Source organism: Elephantulus edwardii, unplaced genomic scaffold (assembly GCF_000299155.1).
Source record: "Elephantulus edwardii isolate Elephantulus edwardi_28Jun2011 unplaced genomic scaffold, EleEdw1.0 scaffold00336, whole genome shotgun sequence".
NCBI classification, from domain to species: Eukaryota; Metazoa; Chordata; class Mammalia; order Macroscelidea; family Macroscelididae; genus Elephantulus; species Elephantulus edwardii.
The window spans coordinates 1,790,401-1,809,884 of NW_006400086.1; positions in this window are offsets into that span (position 1 = coordinate 1,790,401).

Consider the following 19,484-nt stretch of genomic DNA (forward strand, 5'->3'; position numbering starts at 1 on the left):
CACCTAACAGCTACAACAAGCACACCAAAGAGGCGTTTGAATTAAATTATGATTGTACTATTGTTCAGACTCAGAACTTATATAAATCACCAAGATATGATAAAAGGAGATTGAAAAGGAAATCGCAGGATATGTTCAGAGCAAGCTTAAAGCCTAAAATTATTTGAAAATAAGCACCTTAACATGTACTCTTTGCATAACTGAATGACCTGTTTTAGTTTCTTTTGACTGTATTCTTTTACTCTTCTCTCGGGAGTTCTTATTCTTATTAATAAGTCATGAGCTGAGTGCTCCAGCTTTTTTGAAAAAAATGTAGAATTTAAATTAATGTTCAAAATATTGCCTGGAACGTAGTAAATACTCTTATCACCACGTAAAGCTGCATTGCAAGTGAGGCCATTTGTTCAATGTGATATAAAGTTAAACTTAGTTCACAGTTGTTTCTTGATTTCCCTGAGGCTGCATTTCATGTTAAATAGACACATACAGAACTCCAATATACATGGGAGAGGAGCACATATCTCAAAGGTGAGAAAGAGTTAATTAAACTACCATTTGTAGTTCAATAGGAAAAAAAGAGCTTTGTGTTTGTAAATCCCCACTGGATATTATTAATAGGTACATTACAGATGGGCTAACAAAAATTAGAATATAATTCACCACTAATGTCCTCCACAAATATATTCCATTAAAATTTTCCAGGTTGTTTTTAAGAGGTAATTCCTTCTCCTTTTTTTTTTTATTCTGGAAGCACAATGCTGCTGTTTCAAAGGTTAAGCACTTTGCTACTAACCACAAAGTCGAAGGTTCAAACCCACTCAGTGGCTAATAGGGACAAAACTCAATTATCTACAACTGTTAAGATTACGGCCTAGAAAACCCTATGAGGCAATTATACTCTCACATAGGGTCTCTATCCATTAAAAAGTGGACTCTATAGCACCTAACAATATAGACAGCAGACAAGGATATGCATAATGAAACTTTCATTTCACGATAAAATGCTACCTAACGTAGAAAACCCATCGAATATAAAATTATAAGCAATAATGAATTCACTACAGAACTCACACAGTTAAATTAGGGTGGGTTTTTGCTTGATATTCATGTCATTGTTGTTAGCCACTATCCCATCAGTCCTCAACTCCTGGTAACCAAGGATTTGAACACTGCCATCCTCTTGATGTATTGGATGATGTGAGTCACTTGGTTTTCCATTGGCAGATTGCTAGAAGTAAATTGTCAGGCTTTTATTCCTAATCTGTTTTAACTACTTTATCAGTTACGTTCAATTCAATTCTCATTCACTGAGATTCCATGTATTTTAGAGTATAACTGTGGAGCTCTGGTGGCCTAGCAGAAAGGAGTACAGCCAACCCAAAAGCAGGAAGTTTGAAACTACCAGCTTCTCTGCAAGAAAAAGATAGAAAATCTCTTCTCATGTAATTTATAGCCTCTGAAAACTCACTGGAAGGTCAGCTATGAGTCAATATAACACATGCATAGCATAATTTTTTAATGGCTGGCCTTTTAGAAGTAGATAGCTAGGTCTTTCTTACAGTACACTTCTAGGTGAATATTTAAAAAAATTATATTGCTTTGCTTACAAAGTTTGTATACATTGTGTTTCATACAATCATTCTCATGCATTGTGTTCTATACAACTAATCACCATTGGACTCTGTCCACTAATACCCTGTTTTTTCAGGTCCCTGCCAGATCTTTCCCATTTCCTATCCCGCCACCCCGTGACTTTTAATCCACGGCTCTCGGGCCTGTCGTTCATTGTTTTTGTTCAGACATTCCTCTAGGTCGTATAGCCCTGGTGTACAAGTTGCCGTACTCTGGTCACTTGTGGTTGCTGTGAGGCTGAACATTATGACACTGATGTGTCAAATGTGTTAATGGTTGGTTACCCAATGTGGACAGAGAGTAGGGTGGAGCTCTCCAATTAAAACAATCTTGGAAGGAAGAGTGACGTTCACTTCGGTAATAGCTTGCCTCTGGAAACCCTATGAACCTTTATAGGGTCTCTATGAGTCGCCTGCGACTGGGCAGCACTTAACAACAACAATCCCTCCACCCACCAAATTGTGCAAACCTGTCATTTCTCCCTTGCCCACCCTCACCCCTCTGCTCTCATCCCTCCCCCTCCCTGGGTCCCCATATGTGTTTTTCTAGTTTTCCTTCTATTTTTACAGTACTGGCTTTATGCAGCATTTGCCTTTATGAGATTGAGTTAATTAACTCAGTATAATGTTCTCCAGTTGCAACACTCATTGGATAATGTTCATAAACTCTGTATTCCATATTGTAATTCTTCTATGGTGCCATATTTATGATAGGGGTTTGAGCAAACACTTAATACCTTCTCTCAAAAAAAAAAGTATATTGAGGATGCCAGTTTTAAGCAAAAAAGAACCAAAGTAGCTATTGAAAACCAATCTGCAGCCCTCAGGCCTGGTTTCAATTGTTTTTGGTCAAACATTCTTCTAAGTGGTATAGCATTGGTCAGTCCATTTGCTTTACAGAGGTAACTCGTGGCTGCTGTGATGCTAAACACTGTGACACTGATGTGTCAAATGTGATAATGGTCATCCATGGTGGACAGTGTTTGGTGGAGCTCCCCAATTAAAGCAAGCTTGGAAGCAGGAGTGGCATCCACTTCTGAAATTGCTTGCCTCCGGAAACCCTATGAACTTGGAGAAACAATGAAAGTTATACAAGATTTCAGGTCTTTCGTTCATAGGGTCGCTATGAGCCATCTACAACTTGACAGCACTTAACAACAACAATTTTAATCATCATCTTCATCTTTACTATAATTATCATTAGTAATTCTAAGGAGAATTACTTAGTTGACTAATAAGTACTTATCATTTGCTTGGTTGATGGGAATGTTACTCTCTTTAGTAAAATTTGCTTCTACTTCTCATCATAGCAAACGTACTTACGATTAAGATCCCCATCAGTCTTCTACCCTTGCCTCTCCAAAGAATGATAATTGTCAGTGTATTAACTTCTGGTAAGTAAATGGAAATACTTTTGACAGAAGAATAATGTCCAACCTATTTTACTATCACCTGTTGTTGTTGTTTTTATTGTTGTTGATTGCCTTCAAGTGAAGCACGACTCAGAGTGACCCTATGAACAAAAGGTTTGAAGCCTTTCTATAACTATTGACATTTATCAAACTTCATAGAAGCATGTTGTTTAGGAAGTGAATTCCATTTCTGCTTCCAATATCACCTGTTAACTTTGCTTATTTTTATAAAATGCCTTAAGCTTTGCTAGTAATATGCAATAAAACAATCTCTGACACAGATGATAATAACTCTTCAGCGAAATGAGGAATTCATTCCCACAAATATGTTTGAAGGACTTGTGCCATCAAGTCAACTACAACTCATAGTACCCTGTTCATAATAGCTCTGAACCCTGACCTATCCTGAGCTAGTCTCATTGTCTTGACACACCTACCTCCATTACCCCCAGACACTTTGTTAGTACATTTCATCTGGGATCTTCCTCTCCTGTGCTGTCCCTCCATTCTTCCAAGCATGGTGTCCTTCTCCAAGGACCAGTCTCTCCTGGCCACATGCCAAAATTATGTGAGACAGAGTTTCACAATTCTTGACTTCAATGAGCAGCCTGGTTTCACTTTCTCCAGGACAGATCTGTTTGTTCTCTTGGTAGATCATGGAATATTCAACATTCTTCTCCAGCACTACAACTTAAAGGCATTGATCCTTTTTCTTTTATCTGTCACGAGCCTTAAGCCTTAATTAATTAATTATTCATAGACATATTACAAAAGACAATTACAATATATTAATAGCAATAATTACAATTTATCAACATTTCAATTCACAAATTCATCACAACATATTGATTCATCAATTCATAGTAAGCATTAAACAGTTGATTGCAATTCATAAATTCATCACAAGACATTGATTCATTAATCCATAGCAAGCATTAAACAGTTAATTGCAATTTATCTATGTTGTAATTAATAAATTCATCACAACATGCTGATTCATTAATTCATAGCAAGCATTAAACAGGTAATTGCAATTTATTTACATTGCAATTAATAAATTAATATTGGATATAATTTTTAGGATAGTGATAAACACTCACCCCCCTAAAAGCCCAATTTGTGTCTTCCTTCCAGTCCCTCATGACCACTGGTGCACACAGGATCCTCAGCTGGTCCAGCAGCTAACAGTAATTGCTGTGGCCAGGATCTTCAGCTTTGGAAAGAGCCTTTGGGTCTTTGGTTCTGAATAAAGCTCTTGAGGCTTCAGCTCTGAAAAGAGTCTTTGGGTCTTCAGTGTTCAGTTCAGTGTTCAGCTCATTGTCTTCGGCAGAAGTGCAGAGAGAGATCTGCTGGGTCTGGCCAGAGTTTATCTACTTTGGATTTCTCCCTTTACATTATGGTGAGGCAAGTGGGACATGCTAGGACATGTTTAATAACAATATGAGTTTGACCAATCATGTTCAATACAAGATAGATTCCCTTAGCAACATGTGCAGTAACAAGTTACATTCCTTTATCAGGATGTTTTGGGTGGTGTTTTTTGGTTTTTTTTTTTTCATTTTAATGAAAGTTTACAGAGACTTTGTATTTCCATTCATACATAACATTGTTGCACTTTCCTCCCTACCCAACCCTCCTGTCAGTTCACTCTTTTCCTTGAAGGGAAAAAAAATAATTCTTTCACTGTTATACAATCCTCTCTCCCCAAATCCACTTTAATATGCAGCTCTGATTCTGGACTCTTGTCATGAAAATAATATCCAATCATATATTCCTTTTAAACAATTCTCTCCCTCATCTGTTTCAATGCAGTATACATTATTTATCATCTCTTTTCTTAAGTTCCCCCCAACTTCGATGTCAGTCCCGTTTTAAAACAGTGGCACTATGCAGAATTTTTCCTTTTGTGATGGATATGTTTCACTCAGCATAATGTCCTCCAGGGTCACTCATTTTGTATAATATTTCATGAGTTCCTTGTTTTTCAAAGCATCATAGTATTCCATTGTGTGAATAACCACAGTTTCTCTATGCATTCCTATGTTGATGGGCACTTGGGTTGTTTCCAAATCTTTGCTATTGTGAACAAAGCAGCAATTAATATGGGTGTGCATATATCAGCTTGGGTGACAGTTCTGGTTTCTTTTGGGTATATTCCCAGTAGTGGAATTGCTGGGTCAAATGGTATTTCTATTTCCAACTCTTTGAAAGAGCGCCATACAGCCTTCCATAGTGGTTGTACCATTTTACACTCCCACCAACAGTGAATAACGGTTCCAGTTGCTCCACAATCTCGCCAACATTTATTGTTGTTTGCTACTCTGTTAAATTTTGCTATTCTTACTGGCATGAGATGATATGTCATAGTTGTTTTGATTTGCATCTCTCTTAGAGCTAGCAATTTTGAACATTTCTCCATGTGTTTCTTCGCCATCTGAATGTCTTGTTTGGTGAAGTGTCTGTTTATATCCTGTGTCCATTTTGCAATTATGTTGTTTACCTTTATCTTGTTGTGGTGCTCAAGTATTTTATAAATTCTACATATAAGTGTCTTATCAGACATGTCGTTACCAAATATTTTTCCCTAGTCTGTGGCATCCCTTTTTACCCTATTGGAGAAGATTTTGGATGTGCATAGGGATTTGATTCTTAGAAGATCCATTCATTTTCTCCTGATTGTAGGTTTTTCAGGCTGCTTGGAAGACTGTTCATGTTATGGATTAGTGCTTCTAGAGTTCTTCCAAGCTTTTCTCTAATCAAGTTTATAGTCCTTTAATTGTGTATGGAGTGAGGTGTGGAAGCTTGAGTTTTCTACAGTTTTCCAAATTTGTCAACACCATTTGTAAAAAAGGCTGTCAATTTCCTACTTAACTGATTTCATCTCCTTGTCAAAAGTCAGTTATCCATAGGTAGATTGGCTGATTTCTGGGTTCTCAATTCTATTCCATCGATCTATGTATCTGTCATTGTACCAGTACCATGCTGTCTTGACCACAGTGTAGTAGGATTTGAAATCAGGGAGTGAGATGCCTCCTACCTTGTTTCTCTTTTTAAGAGTGTTTTGCTTATTCGGGGCCTCTTTCTATTCCAAGAAAAATTAGATTTCCTGTTCCATCTCATTGAAAACTGGAATTGGTTTTTTTTATTGGGATTACATTGAACATGTAAATTAGTTTTGGTAATATTGTCATTTTCACAATATTGGGTCTTCCTATCCACAAGCAAGGTATATTCTTCCATTTCTCCAGGTCTCTTTTTGTTTCTTGGAGTAATGTTTTGTAATTTTCTTTGAATAGATCAAAGTTAGATTTACTCCCAAGTATTTAATCTTGTGGTTAGGTATGTTTTTCTTAGATCCAGTTCTGTATTCTCTTTGTTACTGTAGAGAAATCCAATTGATTTTTGTATGTTGATCTTGTATCCTGCCACATTGCTGAATTGGTCAATTATGTTCAGTTGTTTTCCTGCTGAGTCTTTAGGGTTTTCTAAATATACAATCATATGATCTACATAAAGAGATATTTTACCTCATCTTTGGCAATTTGGATACCTCTTATTTCCTTCTCTTGTTTTAATGCTATAGCTAAGACTTCCAATATAATATTGAATAGGAGAAGTGATAGTGGGCATCTTTGGCTAGTTTCTTTTTTCAAAGGGAATGCCTTTAATGTCTCTCCATTGAAAAAAATATTCACTTTAGGGTTTGCATATAGATAGATAGATAGATAGAGATAGAGATAGATAGAGATAGAGATAGAGATATATACACACTTTTTACTATGTTGAGGAAGTTCCCCTCAAATCCTATTTTGCTGAATGTTTTAATCAGGAAAGGGTGTTGGATTTTGTCAAACACATTTTCTGCATCAATTGTTAGGATCATGTGGTTCTTGTTTTTGCTTTGTTAATGTGATGAATTACACTGATTTATTTTCTTATGTTGAACCATCCTTACATACCTGGTATGAATCCCATTTGATCATGGGAAATTATTTTTTTATGTATCCTTGGATTCTATTGGTGAAGATTTTATCTGTGTTCATGAGAGATATTGGCCTATAAGTTTCTATTTTGGTGGTATCTTTACCTGGATATGTTTGTTTCATAGAATTAATCTGGGAGAATTTAATCTTTTTCTCTTTTCTGAAAATGTTTAGTTAGAATTGGTGACAGATCTTCTCTGAATGTTTGATAAAATTCACTTGTAAAACCATCTGGTCCACGGCTTTTTATGGATGGAAGTTGTTTTACCTTTTCAATTTCTTCTTTTGTGGTGGTGTTCAATTTCAGTTGGTGTCAGTTTAGGTAGGTTGTGAATTTCTAAGTATTTGTCCATGTCCTATAGGTTTTCATATTTGTTTGAGTATAGTTTTTCATAATATTCCATTGTTAGCCTTTTTCTTTTATTATTTCTGTTGTGATGTTGTTCATTTCATCTTTTACTCAGATTACTTGTGTCTTTTCCTTTGTTATCCAATGGTTTGTTGATTTTATTGACCTTTTCAAAGAACCAACTCCTAGTTTTGTTGATGGTTTCAATTGTTTTTCTGTTTTGTATTTCATTTATTTCTGCTTTAATTTTTATAATTTAATGTTTTTAGCGGGTATAAGGTTTTCTCGCTTTTTTTTAATTGTTAGGAGATGTTGGGTTAGAGAGTCAATGGTAATTTTTCCTGCATTTTGATGTGTTTGCTTATTGCTATAAATGGACCTCTTATTATTGCTTTGGCTGTTTCCCAGAGGTTTTGGTAAGTTGTGTTTTCATTGTCATTTGTTTCAAGAAAATTTTAAATTTCATTCTTTATTTCTTTTTATACCCACTCATGTTCAAGCAAGGTGTTGTTCAGCTTCCAAGTGTATGATTTTTTCCTCCTTTATCCTGTTATTAATTTCTAATTTTGTAGCATTGTTGTCTGAGAACTTGCTCTATATTACTTCCATGTTTTTTAATTAATTGATTCTTGCCTTGTGGCCCAAGATGTGATCTATTCTAGAGAATGTTCCATGCACATTGGCGAAGGTGGTATACTCTGCTTTTTTTTGGGGGGTGCATTAGCCTATAAATATCTATCAGATCTAGTTAGTTTATTGTGTGGTTTAATTCTTCAACATCTTTGTTCAGTTTCTTTATGGTAGTTCTATCTTTTCTTGAGAGTGGTGTACAGAAGTCTCCAACTACTATAGTAGTGTTTATTTCCTTTTTCAGTTTTGTTAATGTTTGTTTTATATATTTTGCAGTTCTCTCATTTGGTGCATACTTTTTTTGTTATATCCTCATGTTCTGTTGACCCTTTAAGCATTATGTAGTGACCTTCCTTGTCCTTTATGATGATTTTTGCATTGAAATTTATTTTATCAGAGATTAATATTGCTACTCCTGCTCTGGTTGCCATTTGCTTGGTGTGTTTTCCCCCACCCTTTTAATTTTAGTCTTTCTTTATTTTTACTTTTCAGGTTTGTCTCTTGTAGACAGCATACTGACAAATGTTATTTTTTTAAATCCAATCTGCTACTCTTTTTCTCTTCAGTGGTTCATTTAAACCATTCACATTCAGTGTGATTAGTGAAAGGCACAGTTTTATTGCTGTCATTGTGTTGATTTATTTCGGGTGTTGTTGCTTGTTACTTTGATCCATCCTGCTTTCTGTGGCATCTCTGTAAAAAGGATGTCTCTCATTGTCTCCTGCAACACTGATCTTGTTTTCAGAAACTCCCTTAGGTTCTGTTTTTCTGGGAATATCTTGATCTCTCTTTTTGTTTTGATGGACATTTTTGCTAGGTACAATATTCTTGTTTGACAGTTTTGTTCTTTGAGTGTTCCATATATGTCATTCCACTGCCTTCTTGTTCGCATGGTTTCTGCTGAGAAATTGGCACTTGGTCTTATCTGCTTTCCCTTATAGGTTACTCTTTGTTTCTCCCTCACTGCTTTCAGAATTATCCCCTTATCTTTGGTTCTGGCAAATTTGACTATGATATGCCTTGGTGTTTTTCTTTTGGTGTCTATTCTATATGGTGTTCTCTCACTTTCTTGAATATATATTCTCTCATTCTTTATTATGCCTGGGAAATTTTCTTCTAGTAATTATTCCACAATTTTTTTCAGTGCCTTTTCGTGCTTCTTCCTGTTCTGAGATTCTGATGATGCACATGTTATTTCTCTTGATGGTGTCCCACATTATTCTTAGGATTTCTTCTTTTTTCCTTCCTTTCTGAGTCTGCTGTTTGCTCTAGCAGATCGGTGGTGACAATTCTATCTTCTATGTCACTGGTTCTGTGTTCTATCTCTTCAACTCTGTTCCTGTGTCCCTCCATCTTTTTGAGAGCATGTGAAATATTGAACCTTATATTTTGGATTGTGTTTTTTTTTCCAGAGCCTCTAATGCCTGTTTGTTTTATCTGCATTGTTTTGAATTTTTTTTAAAGCTCCTCCTGGTTTTTGTTTGTAGTGTGCTGTAATTTTTCATGTTTGTCTTTCAAACCCATTGAATATATTAAATCATTGTTCTTTCGAATATTGTGTCAGAAAGATCCATCAGGCTTTCTGTCTTCAGGAAATTCTTTGGTACTATGTGTCACTTTTGGGGGTTGACATCTTGCTTTGTGCTTGTGTAGTTTGTGAGGTGGGCTGTTTCTTTCCTGATGTTGCTGTGGTAGAGTTTTTTGTACCTGAGGTGATGATACATTCTTGATTTGAAGTTACTGAGTTGAGGTGGGAGGAGCATAGAGGCAGGCAGAGTGCAGAGGCAGGTAGAGTGTGTGGTGTGTAGAGGCAGGCACCATACAAGTTATGTAGAAGTGGGCACCAGGTAAGTTGCAAAGAGGTGGGTGGAGGGCACATCATGTAGAGGCAGGCAGAGGGTCAGTTGTGTAGAGGTGGGTGGAGTTCACAGCACATACAGGTGGGTACAATGGGGTGCCTTGTTGTTCTGGGCACCTAGAGGCTGGCACTGAGGTGGGCAGGGGCATTAACAATCTCTCTGTGACTGAGCATGTGAGGGGACCTTACTCAAATTCCTGCTCTCAGGCCTGTCTCCAGGCTGAGCTAGGTTTTGGCTGTGCTGGGTTCTGTCCTTTTCAGGGTTTTACATATGCTAAGGCCAGTGGGTCTTTACAGGCAAGTTCTATATCAGTTACATTCCCTTACCCCTTATCAAGGATTTACACCTAATATGGTCAGTGGTGTCCTAGGACTCCAAGGCCCGTTTAGGCATGTTGAACTGTTTATTTTTTCACAAATATTCTTAAGGCATTTCCTAACATATAACATAGCAAGTTCCTACACATTTCTTATTCTTATTTCTAACATATAACTTAGCAAATTCCTACACATTTCTTATTCTTATTTCTAACATATAACGTAACAATTTCCTAACATATTTCTTATTCTTAAGTTTAAGACACTAAAAAAAAAGTTTAAGACACTAAACTTTCACATCGAATTTATTGTTTCACAATAAATTATTGTTTCACAATAAATTAATGGTATTTTCTAGAATGTGTTTTATTATATGTTCTTATACTTAAACAGCTCATACTGTTGCTCTCTGATGTATAGCACATAATTATGAAAAACATGGCCTGGATCAGGCGTATCTTAGTCTCTAGACTGACATGTCTCCTAAGTTTCCTTTTGAAGCTTTTGAGTTACTGTTGTCAGATTGATTTTATCTAAATATTCTTCTTAAACAAGCACAATGCTCAAGACAGATATCTTCCTTTAAATCAGTTGAATTAAATGGTTGTTTATCTTTAAGAAAACTTCAGAAGTAGTCTTTTCTTTTTGAACTAACATTTCATAGTTTATCTTTTAGTAGACACGTGGCTGTTAAGTTAGCAGTGCAGCACACTATGAAGTATCCTACGGGAGCTCATTAGTTATTACATAAATTTCAATAAATCCTTTTACTTGATATTAAAACATGGAGTTGTTACATTGGAGGCAGAACAAAAGTGAGGGGCAAAATTTTCAGGAAACTCAAGGTTGTTAGTCTTCCATTTGACCAACAATTTTTATAAACTAAGATGTGATAGAAAAAGAAGTACCTGATCTTTGGAGAATTATACATGATATTCAAAAAAAGCTCTGTCAAATCAAGATCTAAGTGGTTTAATTAATCCTTTTTATTTTTGTTTGTGCAGGCCATGGTTTTTGCAATCACTTGTTATGCATCAGAGAGTTGGACAATGACTAGGGAGGACAGAAGAAGAATTGACGCCTTTGAGCTGTGGTGCTGGAGAAGAGTATTGAATGTACCATGGACTGCCAAGAAAACAAACAGATTCATCCTAGAGAGGGTTAAACCAGGCTACTCGTTGGAGGCAAGGATTCTGGGGCTTCGTCTGACATACTTTGGACATGTTGTAAGGAGAGACTGGTCTTTAGAGAGGTACAACATGCTGGGTAGAGTAGAGGGACAGCGCAGGAGGGGAAGACCCTCTATGAGGTGGATTGATTCAGTGACTGGGGTAATCAGGATGGGTGTGTCAGAGGCAATGAAATTGGCACAGGATAGAGCAGGGTTTATGGCTGTTGTACATAGAGTCGCTATGAGTCGCAAACGACTTGACGGCACATAACAACAACAACAACATTTCTGGTATCATAACATCAAAACCAATTTTTGTGTCAATACAACTTTTGAAGTTCAAAAGATGCAAGGAAGAAAATTAAAAGATATAATGTCCAAAAGAAAGGAAGTAAGTTAAAAAATTCTAAAGTGTGAAACACAATGTATACGGATTTTGTATGCTAGCCATTATAAATTTTTTTAAAGATATAAGAGGAAAAAAATTCTGAAATATCCTGATTATCTTCTTTCTGAACAAGTGACAAAGTAGGTTGTATCATTATTCATGATTTGGTTACAAAGTATAATGACTGGACTATATCAGTTGTCTTTGCATATTGAAGGTTTTGTTTGATTAATTTTTTATTTGTCCAACTTTCAGGTACACAGGTGATTGAAAATATTACAGCTTGATCAGGTGCAACTTAGTTCTCAAAGTGACAGTCTTGATATTTAGTACTTTACAAAGTTCTTTGGAAACAGATTTGTGCAAAGGAGTATGTAATTTACTTATTGCAATGTCCATGGACATAACTTGTTAGTTGGCCAAAGAAGAATGAAATCCTTAACAACTTTAGTCTTTACTCCATTTAGCTTGATACTGCTTATTGTTCCAGTTATGAAGATTTTTTTTGTTTTTGTTTTCTTTAGATAGAGGTGTAATCCATATTGAAGGCTCAACCTGTTGTCTTCATCATTATGTGCTTCAAGTTGTCTTCAGTTTACAACCAAGGTTTTGTTGTTCGCTTGTTGAAAATTGTTAAGGAATCTTACTCCAGTCCTGATACTGTGTTCTTCATATCGACCAACTACTCAAATGACTTGCTCTGCATACAAACTTACTAAGTAGGTGGAAGTATTTGACCATGACACAAACTTTTCATGATTTTTGTCCAAACTACCACCCCTTCGTCTCTGTACAGATTCAGCATGACCGCAATAATGTATTGTCCTCACTCGAATTTGTTAACACTCTAGTGATCCTCCATTGATTCCCTAGGCTGTAATATTTACAGGAGGAGACTTCTCATTTTCCTTTAAAAGTTTTCTGCAATTCCCATGCTCTACAAAATTATACATAATTTGTGATGATACACAAAATTTAATGCCTTTGCATAGTCAATAAAGTGAATACAAGTAAACATATTTCTGGTACTTTCTGCTTTCAGCTAAAATTTTTCTGAGAGCAGCAATGATATCTTTTGTTTCAGGTCTTGATTTTAATGTGGTTTGTATTTTAGAGATTTCCCTATGGATAAATGCTCCATAGAGAGAAATGCTCCATGGATAAATTTTCAATCATATTTGTAAAAAAAATTATTTGTGCTTCATACTTATGACACTGTTTGATTACTTAACCATTGTATTTAATTATCTTTCTTTGAAATGGGTAGGAAAATAGCTCTCTTTCAGTCACTTGCTGTTTTCTATACACATGTGAGCACCTCCACCACTGTATCCATTTTTTGCCATCTAATATGTACTCTGTCAATTCCTAGATCATTGTTTTTCACCAGTGCCTTTGGTGTGGCTTTGACATCTTCTGCCAATGCCATTAGTTCTTGGTTCTTGAACTTATGCTGCTTTTTTGTTTTTTAAAAAAATTTTATTTTATTAATTTTAATGAACATTTAATGAACATGTTTTAATGAACATGTGATATTAATAATATTGTTTCATAAATTCTAAACTCTGTCATGTCACCTTTCTTTGTAATGGGAACAAATATGAATCTCTTCCAGTCAGTTGGCCAAATGGTTGTCCTCCAGATCTCTATTTTTTTATTGGTTGGCGTATTCTTATATATTCTGTTTAATTCATTTATATTTTGCTTTATATAATCATTGAATTTTATATAATTAATTACTATCTCAGCAATAGCAAACATGCCAATAGTAATTAATTATATAAAATTCAATGATTGTATAAAGCACAATATAAATGAATGAAAGAATGTATAAGAATATGCTAATCAATAAAAATTAATTAAAAGAACAAAAAGTGCAACAATGAATGAATGAAAACCCAAAATCTCTGTAAATGTTCATTAAAATTAATAAAGTTTAATAATTTAAAAAAAATATCACATGCAAGCAAGGTTTTGCTGAACATGATCCAAAAAAACTGACTGGAAAAGCACATCAGCATAGAAATATGTAGGCTGAGTTTACAAGTGGCCATGGTACTAGGAATATTATAGATAATGCTGGATGGATCTTGGCTGAAAGCAGAGAGTATCAGGAGAATGTCTATCTGTGTTTCATTGACTATGTGGCTAACTCTGAGAAGAATGGAAATCTCAGAGCACTTGATTGTGCTTATGTGAAACCTATACTTAGACCAGGAGGCAGCCATCAGAACAGAGCAAGGAAATACAACAATTAACATGGATGTACATACATCTCTTTGAGTAGTGGCTCTGGTCTCTTTAAGATATATTCTCAGTAGTGGGATTACTGGATCAGGTGGTATTCCTATTTCCAACTTTTTGAGAAAGTACCAGACCACCTTCCATTGTTATCGCACCATTTTACATTCCCACCAGCAGTGACTGAGTGTTTCAATCTCTCCACAACCTCACCAGCATTTGTTGTTTGCTGCCATGTTGAGCTTTGCTGTTGTTACTGGAGTGAGATGACATCTCATAGTTGTTTTGATTTGCGTCTCTCTGATAGTTAATGATTTTGAACATTTACTCATGTGTTTGTTTGCCCTCTCAATGTCTTCTTTGGTGAAGTGTCTATTCATATCTTGTGCACCTTTTGTGATTGGGGTGTTTATCTTTTTCTTGTTGAGGTGCTGGAATAGTCTATAAATCTTAGATATATGTCTCTTATCAGACATGTCATTACCAAATTTATTTTTTTAGCTTTGTCTTAATAGACATTTACAGAGGTTTTGGATTTCCATTCATTCATTGCCGCACTTTTCTCCCTGCCCACTACTCCCCACCAGCTCGCTCCCCCCTCCGAAGAGAAAAAGAAAAAAAAATATTCCTTCATTAGTGTACAATTCCCACATACCTTCCCCCCTACTCCCCACCCCTAGTACACTTCTCTATGGAACCTGAATTCTGGATTCCTGTGCTAACCATAATACTCAATCATATATCACCTCTAATCTGTTTTTTTCCCTCATCTGTTTCAATGCAATATACATAATTTACCCAGTTTTTTCTGTCATACCCCAACCCTGATGGCAGACCCATTCTACAACAGTGGCACCATGCAGTATTTGTCCCTTTGTGACTGAGATATTTCACTCAGCATAATGTACTCCAGGGTCACCCACTTTGAATAATATTGCATGAGTTCCTTGTTTTTCCATTGTGTGGATATACCACAGCTTCTCTATCCATTCGTTTGTTAATGGGCCCTTAGGTTGCTTCCAAATCTTTGCTATTGTAAACAAAGCTGCAATAAACATGGGTGTGCATATATCTGCTTGGATGGCAGACATGGTCTCTCTGGGGTATATTCCCAGTAATAGGATTGCTGGGTCAAATGGTATTTCTATTTGTAATTTTTTGAGAAAGCGCCACACCGCCTTCCACAATGTTTGCACCATCTTACATTCCCACCAACAGTGAATAAGAGTCTATGGCTTCCCTTTTTACCCGGTTGTAGAAGTATTTTGATTTGCATAAGGATTTGACTCTTAGAAGGTCTCATTCATCTATTTTATTCTCTCCTGGTTGTAGGTTTTTCAATATGCTTGGAAGACTGTTCCTGCTCTGGATTTGGGCTCCTATAGTTCTTCCTAACTTTTCTCTGATGAATTTTCTAGTCTTTGGTCTTAATTCTAGGCCCCTGATCAACCTTGAATTGGTTTTTGTGTATAGTGAGAGGTGTGGGCCTTGTTTACGTTTTCTGTAGATGCTTTTCCAATTTTGTCAACACCATTTGTTAAAGAAAGAGACTGTCATTTCCCCACTTAACCTGATTTCGTCTCCTTGTCAAAGATCATGGACATTAGATAGATGAGCCTATTTCTGGGTTCTCAAGTCTATTCCTTTGATTAATGGGTCTGTTGCTGTACCAGTATCATGCTTTATTGACCACCATGGCTGTGTAGTAGGATTTGAGATCAGAAAGTATGATGCCTCCTACCTTTTTTCTCTTTTTCAATAGTGTTTTGCTTATTCGAGGTTCTGAGTGTTGTAATGAGGAAGGGTTTATGGATTTTCTTGAAGGCCATTTTTGCATCAGTTGATTGGATCATGTGAATCTTGTTTGCTTTGCCAATGTGACAGCTTACATTAATTGTTTTTCCTATGTTGAACCTGCATTCTTATTATCTGACTTGGTCGTAATAAACTATATATATACTGTTGGATTTTACCAACCAGTATTTTGTTTTTATTAAGGACTTCTGAATCTATATTCATGAGAAATTTTAGTCTATATATAGTTTTCTTTTTAAATGTAGTTTCTTTTCTCAGTTTTTATATTAGGGCTATGCTTGCTTCATAAAATGTCTCTAAGAGTGTTCCTTCTTTTTCTGCATTTTTAAATGATTTAAGTACAATTGGTTCATCTCTGAATGTGAGATAGAATTCAACTGTGAACTGTGAAGGAATTTTTTTTTTTTAGGGGACATTCTTTTTATGACCAGATCAATTTCTTTTTCTGACCAGTCTTTTTAAGTTTTCTACATCTGTCCTTTTCAGTCTGGTAAAGTGTGGGTTTTGATGAATTTATCCATTTCAGTATAGATTTTTTATAATATTCTAGTATTACTGATTTAATTTCAGTTGGTTTGATTGTGATGTAACTTCTTTCATTTCTTATTTGAGTTGTGTCTTTTCTTCCTTTTGGTATGTTAAATTTTAAAGTAGTTTGTCTATTTTATTAACCTTTTCAAAGAACTAACTCCTGAGCTAATTTTTTATTATATTAATGGTTTTTCTGTAATCTATCGTATTGATTTTAATCCTTATTCTTATAATTTCCATTCTTCTAGAGATTGTGTGATTAATCTGGTGTTATTTTTGTATTTGCTAGAGGTTTCGATCTAATTAATTAGCTTATTGTGCTCATTTCTTCTTTTTTATGCATTTTCTTATTGTCATGAACTGACCTGTGAGGACTGCCTTAGCTGTATCCCAGAGATTTTGATATGATTATTTTTATTTTCATTCATTTCAAGGGACTTTTAAAATAATTTTTGGAATATTTTATAACCCAATAGTTGTAAAGTAAGATGTTAATACCTTCTACATGTGTCTTATATTTTGTTTTATCCACTTGTTAATTTCTAGCTTTAGGACATCAGTGGTCTGAGAAGATATTTTGTATTATTTCAGTGTTTCTAATTTGTTGAGGCTTGTTTTGTATCTAATATGTGGTTAATTCTGGAGAATGTGCCATGTGCACTTGAGAAGAAAGTGAACATTGAGTTTTGTTGAACAAGGTATCCTGAATACATCTATGAGGTCCTGCTGGCTTATTATATAGCCTTTCTGTGTTTTTGTTAGGGTATTTTGTTGTTGTTTTTAATTTGACCTGTCTTTTGTTGAGAGTGGTTTCTTGAAATCTCATGCTAACATTGTGGTGGTGTCTCTTTCTTCAAGTTTGTTAACCTTTGTTTTATGTATTTTGCAGGAAGCTCTGCTGCAATCCCGAAGGCATGTGTTTCAAGGCCACCAGCTGCTCTGTGGGAGTAGGATGGGTAATCTCCTACCAAGCGATTAACGCCTCAGAAAATCCACCGGAGGGTCAGCTAGGGTTGATTTTGACGCTATTGTACACAAAACCACATCATTAGCTTCATAGATGTTAACCAAGGTAATATCTTCTTGATGTAGTGTGCCTTTAATTATTATATAGTGCCCTTCATTATCTCTTTTGGTGGTTTACTCCCTAAAGTGTATTTTATCAGAGATTGGTATTGGCACTCTTGCTTTCTTCTGAATTCCATTTTCTTGCTATATTTTTCCCACTTTTTTTTTCTTTCACCTGTTTCTTAAATGTATCTTTTGTAGGCAACATATTGAAGGAACTTTTTTGTTGCTGTTGTTTTCCATTTTGTAACTCTTTTTCTGTTAATAAGTGCATTTAAGTCATTCACAGAGTGTGATTATTGATAGGCCAGGTTTTATCATTGCTGCTGTGCTTTTCCCCCTCTTGTTGCTAGAGGCTCTTTGGCTGACAGTTGTTTTCTTTCAGCTTTCTGTAACTACTATCCCATTGTCTTCTTTCTGGCATGATTTCTGCTGAGAAGTCAGAGCTTAATCTAATTGGCTAACCTTTGTTTTTCTCATGCTGCTTTTAGTATTCAATCCCTGTCTTTGATTTTGGAGAGTTTGCTATGATATGTCTTCATGTTTTCTTTTGGGGTGTAGCATGGCATTTCAGAGCTTTTAAATATGTATTTCCTGTTTTTCTATGATACTTGAAACTTTTCTACTGGTACATCTTCCACAATTTTCCCATTTCTTTTTACCCCCTCCTGTTCTGATACAGTGCAGTGACTCTGTGTATTCCCTCCATCTTTTCTTTCTTTTTTTTCTTTGCCATCTGAAATAAATTATTGCTTTATGATAAATCTGGAGTCAAATCTTGCACTGAACACACACAAAGGTGTTGATTGTGAACTGTTAAGCCTGGCTTGAATATTCATGTTGTAGTCACACGGGTTTTGAGTAATCAAAGTTCTTTGCCGTCTGGCTGTCACAGCACTGTCTTCTGTTTCTGGATAACTTCAGCAGCTATGGCTGTGGACACTGGGGTTCCCCTATCTTTTTTTGGTGCTTCCTGGATCATTCAACATTTTGACCATAGCACCTCTGAGTATTTCAACTCTGGGCATGAATTTGGTTTTCTCATGTTTCTGCCTAAGAAATACTGATGGAGTTCTTTCTATTCTCCAACTCTAGCTCTTTGTACGTTCTGATATAATGTACTTTGTTTTCTTGAGCTGCGCTTTGATATCTTTTCTTCATTTCTTTTATTTTGGCATCTCTTCTGTTTTTCCTTCTTGATAGTGCAATTTTCAGAGTCTCTTCTGACATTCATTTGACCTTTTCTTTCTCCTCTTTGACCTTTTGCTTTCTTTAAGGATGATATAATTTGTTTTTTGATCTTTAGTGATCAGTGCTTGAAACCTATTCTTGAGGTAGATTTTGAAGTCTTGTGGGATAACGTCAAGGTCATATTTTGGTTCATATGGACTTGGATTCATTTTCTTTCATTTCAATTTGAAGTTGCACATGAGTAAATCATTCTGGAAGCTGGGCTTTATGAAGAAGGATGTGGTATCAAGATGGGAGAAACACTCGTCAACAACTTTCCTTATACAGATTACACAACCTTGCTTGCTGAAATTGGGGAGGACTTGAAACACTTGTTGCAGAAGATCAGAGACTACAGACTGCAATATGGATTCCATCTCAACATCAAGAAAACAAAATACTCACCACGAGGCCAATGATAGAGAAAAGATTGAAGTTGTCAGTGATTTAACCTTGCATGGATGTACAATCAACATCATAGATACTAGCAGAGAATGATTTATAATACTGGGATAGTCTGCTGTCAGAGACCTCTCAAAATTACTGGAGAGCAATGATATCAACTTAAAGACTGAGGTGTTCCCAATTCAAGCCATAGTCTTTAAAATTACTTGGTATGAATGTGAGAGCTGGACAATGAATAAAGATGACAATAGAAAGATCAATGCTTTTGTGTTGTGGTATTAGAGAACAGTGCTGAGTGTCCCATGTACTGTCAAAAGAACAAAGAGATTTGTCTTAGAAAAAGTGCAGCCAGAGTTCTCCTTAGAGGCAAGGATGATGAAACTTAATCTCACATACATGGGGCCTGTTTCTAGGAGAGTCTATTCCTAAGAAAAGAACATCATGCTTGGACAGG